The 7,922-nt window shown below is 39.4% G+C and overlaps 1 protein-coding gene across 1 annotated transcript in view; it reads left to right on the top strand.

The window, feature by feature from the left end:
• The window catches only part of cdm (importin-13-like protein cdm), a 79,655-nt gene that overhangs the window by 405 nt on the left and 71,328 nt on the right, over window positions 1-7,922 (top strand). The gene's annotated exons all lie outside the window — the stretch shown is intronic.

The following is a 7,922-nucleotide window of genomic DNA, read 5'->3' as shown; positions in this document are numbered from 1 at the left end:
AACCTTAAAATGCCGCCTCCTCCTCTCCATCTTTTCTTCTCTCCTCTCCCTTCCCTCCTTTTCCTCTCCTACCCCTCCTTTCCTTCTTCTCCTTCCCACCTCCTCCTTTCCTTCTCGCCCTCTCCTCCTCCCCTATCTCTCCTCCTCCTTTTCTCTTTCTCCTCCAATCCTCCTCTCCCTGAAAATACCGCCTCCTCCTCTCTGTCTCTTCTTCTTCTCTCCTCTTCCTTCCCTCCTTCTCCTCTCCTACTCCTCCTTTCCTTCTCGCCCTCTCCTCCTCCTCCTCCTCCTCCTCCTCCTCCTCTTCTGGTTACAAGGAGCCCGAAAATACGACTGGCGAATCAGTGCCTCCGCTCAGCCGGCCTCGTTCCCTTGCTGGGCGGCGAGCGAGGCAACGATCGGATTGCAGATTGCAGTCGTACGCATAACACGTCCTTGTCGACAGGCAGCAGCAGCGCTATCTTGCTAAGGGGGAGGGGAGAGACGGAGGGAGAGGGAGGATAGGGGAGGGGGGAGATGGAGGGAGAGGGAGATAGGAGGGGAATTGGGGATGGTAGAAGAGAGATGGAGGAAGGGATAGGAAAGGGTGAGAGAGAGAAAGAGGGATGGATAAGAAGAGAGGAGAAGAGGAGAGGGATGATTAGAAGAGAGAAGAAGAAGAGCAGAAGGAGAGGGGGGAGGGGTGGAGGGGAGTTAAGCTAAACAGTCCCCCTTCTGTGTTTAGGTGCACTGAGTGACAGGCCGCCGTGTTGAGGGAAACCCCGCCATCTCACGACTTCTTTTGGGCGCGACTTACATCATCTCATAATGAATTAGGAAGCTTTCTTGTTTTCTTGGGCTGTCTGGCGATTTTTTTTTTCTGCTTCTTCTTTCATTCTTTCTTTCTCTCTTTCTTTCTTTGAGTGTGTGTTTGTGTGTTCGTGTGTGTATGTGTGTGTGTGTGTGTGTGTGTGTGTGTGTGTGTGTGTGTATGTGTGTGTGTGCGCCGATATTTGTCTAACGGTCTACTATACGGCCTTCTTTCTGTCTGATGGTCTGTCCGCCTGTTTGTTGGACTGTCAGTCTCTCTCTTTCTCTCTCCTTCTCTATCTCTCTCTCTCTCTCTCTCTCTCTGTCTCTCTCTCTCTCTGTTTCTCTCTGTCTCTCTCTCTCTCTATTTCTCTCTGTCTCTCTCTGTCTCTCTCTGTCTCCCCATCCCCCCCCCCCTCTCTCTCTCTCTCTCTCTCTCTCTCTCTCTCTCTCTCTCTCTCTCTCTCTCTCTCTCTCTCTCTCTCTCTCTCTCTCTCTCTCTCTCTCTCTCTCCCTCTCTCTCTCTCCCCCCCCCCCCCCCCCCCCCCCCCCCCCCCCCCCCCCCCCCCCCCCCCCCCCCCCCCTCCCCCTCTCTCTCTCTCTCTCTCTCTCTCTCTCTCTCTCTCTCTCTCTCTCTCTCTCTCTCTCTCTCTCTCTCTCTCTCTCTCTCTCTCTCTCTCTCTCTCTCTCTCTCTCTCTCTCCCAGATGGCCCAAGGGAAATCGAAACAAATGAAATTACTAATTCCAATAAAAAAAAGGCTAAGTGTGTTGGATTAACAGGATGATGACACCAGCTCCTCATAACATACGAGGTGGAGACAATTCCCCAAGCCTATTATGACTCTTGTTGTCATGGCACCCTTCACTTGTGCCACCTTCATATTACTTTAAATTGGGGGCGTGTTTTTCTCCTCGTGACACGACACGATGCTGATGCTGCACTTCCCTGGCCATCTAATCATAGAGTGTGTTAATTAGATTTCCAAGGCTACTCACGTGTCCCTAAGATGTTTGTCCATGTCCATTGCTACCTTGGACACTATGTAAATTCTCCCATATGCATATATTTCTCGAACACTGAAAAAGAAAGTTAAAAAAAAAAAAAAAAAAAAAAAAAAAAAAAAAAAAATATATATATATATATATATATATAAAAGATATATATATATATATATATATATATATATATATATATATTATATATATAAAAAATTATATATATATATATATACATAAAGTAGAAAGCTGCCCTCCCACCTACGAATTCCCATCTCACCTCCTCGCCTGGCGGGAAATAATGTAATTAAAGATGTTGCCTCGTACAAGATCCCTCCAGCTCCATAATTAGCGCCAACTACAATACTCTATCCTCAGCGCCAGTCCCTGCCACACCGCCAGCAACAGTGCCACAACACGACCCAGATCCTAATCCGAAAAAATAGAGATCTGTTGTCAAAGGGCAGATAATCTTCATAGCGCTGCAACAAAGTAAATACAGAAGATGATGCTTCTGTGTTTTTTTTTTTCTGCAACCTGTTGTGGTACTTGGAAATGATGGATCAAATTGATTGAAAGTATCATACTTTACACTAGTGTTTTTTGTTGTTGTTTTTTGTATAATTAGCAATTTAAAGGTCATATTTTCTTAATTTACCCAAGAAAGGTGTGCAATATAGTGTAGCCCTTCTGAAGATTACCCTTGATTGGTGGCCGTCGTAAATCAATAGAAGTTAAACCAGTTTGAGTAGATTTTTTTTTTACAGGACAAGTAAATTGCTCTGTAAATAAACTTTTCAAATAAAATCAGATGTCTCATTTTCTCTTCGACTGTGTGTGTGCGTGTATGTTTATGTGTGTGTGTGTGTGTGTGTGTGTGTGTGTGTGTGTGTGTGTGTGTGTGTGTGTGTGTGTGTGTGTGTGTGTGTGTGTGTGTGTGTGTGTGTGTGTGTGTGTGTGTGTGTGTGTGTGTGTGTGTGTGTGTGTGTGTGCATATAAGCAAATGTGTGAGTGTGGAGTAATGGGATAAGTGGAGGACGAGAAGATACATATATCAAAACCAGAAAGTATTTTGCATCCCTTGCTTTTCCCCCTTCTTCGGCCTCTGTTTGTATTTAGTTTTTTTGCCTTTCGTTTACCGTTCTCACTTTCATCTTCATAAATCTTTCTCTTTCCTTCTTTCCCATCTTTTTTTTATTTTATTTTACTCCTCTTCATGTGTGGTCTTCCTTCTTCTGTTTTATTTATCACTCTTCGTCTCTTCCCTTTTATTCGTTTCTCTTCCTCCCTCGTCCCTTCCCTTTCATCTCGTTCTTCATCCTTTTTCTTTATTCCTTCCTTTATTCTCATCTTCCTTCACTTCCCCTTTTTTATTCTTTCCTTCCTTGCTCCCTCCCTCATTTCTCTTTGTTTTCACTCTCTTCCTCTATTTTTTCATGTTTTTCCTCATTTATCTTACTTTTTTATCTCCTTTGTCACCCTCCCCTCTACATGATCTCTCTTCTTCACCACTATTTCTTCCCCTTCCCTCCTCTCTTCCCTCCACTCACCCGTTTTCCTTTCCCCTCCCTTTTGTCTCCTCTCCTGCCCACCCTTTTCCATTCCCCCTCCTCTCCAGCCCATGAATTCCTATTTCCCATTACTTATCCCCTTCCTTCCTCCTCCCCAACCATCTACAGTCCCCTACACCCATTCCTTCCCTTTCTCCATCCCCCTCCCCCAATACCTTCCCCCTCTCGAGCCCCCCACCGTCCCTAACCCCCTTCCCCATGCCTTCCCCCTTACTCAGCCCCCTTCCCCAGCCCCAACCCAGCCCTCCCTCTTCCTCCCCAGCCCCCCTTTGTAACCCGACCCGTCTTCGGTCTGAGGGGCGGTTCCTCCTCCTCCCTCCCCCTCCCCCCCAGCGCCCACCTCCTCGCGCCCACCACCGTCTGTCAGTCATTCTGTGCACCTGCACCCACCCACGCCCGTCACTCGCCGCCATTTTGTGTCCGTCCGTCGTACGCAGGTCTAAAAAGACTCGCTGGATTATCTCGGGAGTGACTAAACGGAGAGAGGAAGTGGCAGAGAGAGAATAAGAAAGGGAGGCGGAGAAGACGGGAGTAAATCATGGGAAGCGACGAGACCGAGGAGACTCCTGAGGCTCCTGAAGGGTGAGTGTCCGACCCGCGGCCTCGAGAAGGACGCGAGGCGCACGTACCGAGACAGAAATATACAGATGTGTCGGCGGAGGAATATACGCTTGTATAAATAAATGGCTATGTAAATGGGGAAATGAGCGGGGGAGGTAATGCATATTAACATATTAGATACATATGCACACACACTCACACACGAAAAACACACACACTTACAAACGCCGATAATCATACGACGTACACACACACACACACACACACATACAAACACACACACACACACACACACACACACACACACACACACACACACACACACACACACACACACACACACACACACACACACACACACACACAACCCCCCCCCACCCCCTAACCCCCACCCAACAAAACACACACCACCAGAATCCTACCCACCTCACTCCCTTGCAACTGTACATACAGATACACGCACATGTGTAAGCTCACGTATACTGAACACACAAATACTCAATTGCACGCAAACACACTCGACTCATGTGCTCGCTCAACGCAAACAAGGAATCGTTAAAAAAATGACCTTAGAACACAATCTTCTATTACTATGAAGGTATTTGATTTTTTTTTTTTTTTTTTTTTTTGAAGGGGGGGGGTGATTGTGATAATGCTATTTCTAGTTTTGTTTTGTCTTTCGTGCGTTTGTCGTTGTTGTAGTTTTGAAGTTTGCAAAATATTTAGGATGGCAATTGGCGCATCTATAAAGAGTGTAAAGATTCCAAAGTATAAGATCCGTGTGTGGTGTTCAGTCATTCTTTGTTTATCATCCTTTTGTGTTATTTCGTTTCATTTTTATTTTATTTTTATCCTCTTCGTTTTTTTTTCTTCGACTTCATTCTCCCTTTTTTTTCTTCTTCTTCTTCGTCTTCTGTTTCTTCTTCACTTTCTTTATCTTCTTCTTCGTCTTGTTCCTTCTACACTTTCTTTATTTTCTTCGTCTTCTGTTCCTTCTACACTTTCTTCTTTTTCTTCTTCGTCTTCTGTTCATTCTTCACTTTCTTCTTTTTCTTCTTCGTCTTCTGTTCGTTCTTCACTTTCTTCTTTTTCTTCTTCGTCGTCTGTTTCTTCTTCACTTCCTTCTTTTTTTCCTTCGTCTTCTGTTCCTTCTACACTTTCTTTAATTTCTTCTTCGTCTCCTGTTCCTTCTTCACTATCTTCCTTTTCGTTTTTATTTTTCTTATTTTCATCCACGTTCAGTTCTGTATCTACTCGTTATCATTACCGTCATTATCATCCTAATGATAATTATGAGGATAATCAGAAAGATGATAATGATATAATGATGATAAATGATAATGATAGTAATTCTATTGATTATGATGACAATATCAACAACAATAATGATGTTGACGAAAGTTCTAATAAGGAAAGCATCAATGATAATGATAAGGATGATGATAAAAGTAATATCAATAATGATCGTAATGATAAAATAATGATAATAATGATCATCATCATAATAGTAGTAATAATAATAATAATAACGCTGATATCAATGATGAATACACTAGGAATAATCATAACAGTAATAATGATAGCTGTAATAATAACAACAATAATAATGATGATAATGGTCATAACAATGATAAAGATAGTTATGATGACAATAAGGATTATCATCAGCATTATTGCCATTACCATTATTATCATCTTCATTGCTTTTGCTTTATCATTATTATTTTCATTGTTGCTATTGAAGGTATTTCTGTTACTATTATCATTACTGTTATTATGTTATGATAATTGATATTATCATTATTATCACTACTATCATTATTATTATTACTATTATTATAACTATTACTACTATCATTATCGTCATCTTTATCATTATTGATATTTTCTTTACCATTATTGATATTAGAATTGTTTTCGTTATTATTGTTGTTGTTGTTGGTATCATTATTATAATTATTACTTATATCATTAATGTCATCATCTTTATTTTATTGTTGTTGTTATTATCATTATCATTACTATTATTATTAATATCATTATTATTATTATCATTATTATTATTATCATTATTATTATTGTTATTATCATAAATATTGTTATAAACTATATTTATCATTATTAACACCTTTATTACTCTTATACGTAGCAGTAGTAGTAAAGGTAGTAATTTTTGTAGTAATAATAGTAATCCTATTGCTATTATCATTATTATTTTAAACGTCACCATGACTATTGTTATCATTAATATCATCAATGTTTTATAAAGATAAAACAAACCACATAAGCAAGTATACAGTGTTACACAAAGGCAGAAAAAAAACATCTAAGTAAATACAATATATATTAATCACCCTGATTCCCATTCCAAATATTGCTTGCTGTTCTTCCCAAAAATCCTTTTTATGAAATTTGATGTGTTTGGGAACTCAGGTGACACAAAATGAATACCATAATTTTCCTTTCTAATCTAGGAGCCATAAGGAGAAGGTTGTTGCAGATAAGGGAAATGGAGGTCCTTGCAAGCACGTAAATTTGACTAGCTTCACGAGGCGTGTTCTTGAATTCTTGCAGTTTTGCTTCAAGGTGCAGTCTTCAGGGGAAGGGAAGGAGATAGAGGGGAAAGGAAGAAAGAAAGAGGGGAGTGGGAGAGAATAGAGGAGAGAGTGTGAATGAAAAGAGGGAATCAACACATACTGAAATATATAGGAGAGACTGATGCACAATTAGAGAGAAAGAGAAATAGATAGATAGATAAAGTTGTAAACAATTAAAGAACAAAAGAGAGAAAGAGGAGGAAGAAGAGGTGGGATAGTGTGAAAGAAAATGAAAAGATTAGATAGTGAATAAGGAACAACATTTAAACATACAATAATATAGTGATAGGGCTGGGTAGATAACGAGGGTGAAAGAGGGAAAAAGCTTTACAGCAAACAAATTATTTTTTCTGCATCAAAGAGAGCGTGAAAGGAGAAGAGAGAAGGGGAGGGAGTGTAAACGAAAATGAAGCAAACGTAACAAAAACACATCAAAGAGAGAGACAAATAGATATCTGTAAGGAAAGTAAAAGATAAAAGTAACTAGACTAGATAAGAAAGAAAGAGAAATGGATGACATTAAAAAAAAAAAAATAAAAAAAAAATAAAATAAAAATAAAACTACATTATAACAGAAAGACATGAATTAAATTAGACACTCCTCCCCTTCTTCCCGCCCCCCCCCCCCACCTCAAGAGACGACTCACTAAACAACAAACTCAGTATTCAGAGTACACCCCCTCCCCCTCTCCCCCACCCTTCCCCTTCCCCACTATACCCTTGCAACAGGAGTCCTCATGTTGACGTTGCAAGGGAAGGTACCAGCTGATCACAGGCAACAAACCTGAGTCAAGTTCTCGGCGTCCTCTGCGTGTGTGCGTGTCTGTTTACTAATCTCAGCCCGTGGCTATTTTTGTCTGTGTGTCTGGCTACGGGTGTGTGCGTGTGCGTGTTGCATGTGTGTGCGTTATTATCATCATTATTATCATTATTATTATCGTTATTTTTATTATTATCATTATTATTATCGTTATTGTTATTATTATCATTATTATTATCATTACTATTATCATTATCATTACTATTATTATTATCATTATTATTATTATTATCATCCTCATTATCATTATCATTATTATTATTGCCATTATCATTATTATCATTATAATTTTATTGTTATTATTATAATTACTATTATTTCATTATTGTTGTTAGTATTATTATCATTATTATGATAATCATCAACATTATCTTTATTATCATTACAATCTTCATCTTTAATATTGTCGATATTGTTATCAATATCATCATTATTAGTATCGTTATTCTTGTTGATATTATTATAATCATTATTAGTATTATTTGTTATTATCATTTATATAATCATTATGGTAATGATTATGATAATGATTATCATTAGTGTTATTATCATCCTAATCAATATTGTTCTTATTTTTTATTATTATC

The sequence above is a fragment of the Penaeus japonicus genome, unplaced genomic scaffold (genome assembly GCF_977035675.1).
Source record: "Penaeus japonicus unplaced genomic scaffold, GWHDUDI00000001_assembly GWHDUDI00000042, whole genome shotgun sequence".
Lineage (NCBI taxonomy): Eukaryota > Metazoa > Arthropoda > Malacostraca > Decapoda > Penaeidae > Penaeus > Penaeus japonicus.
This window is presented reverse-complemented; position numbering and strand designations above follow the sequence as displayed.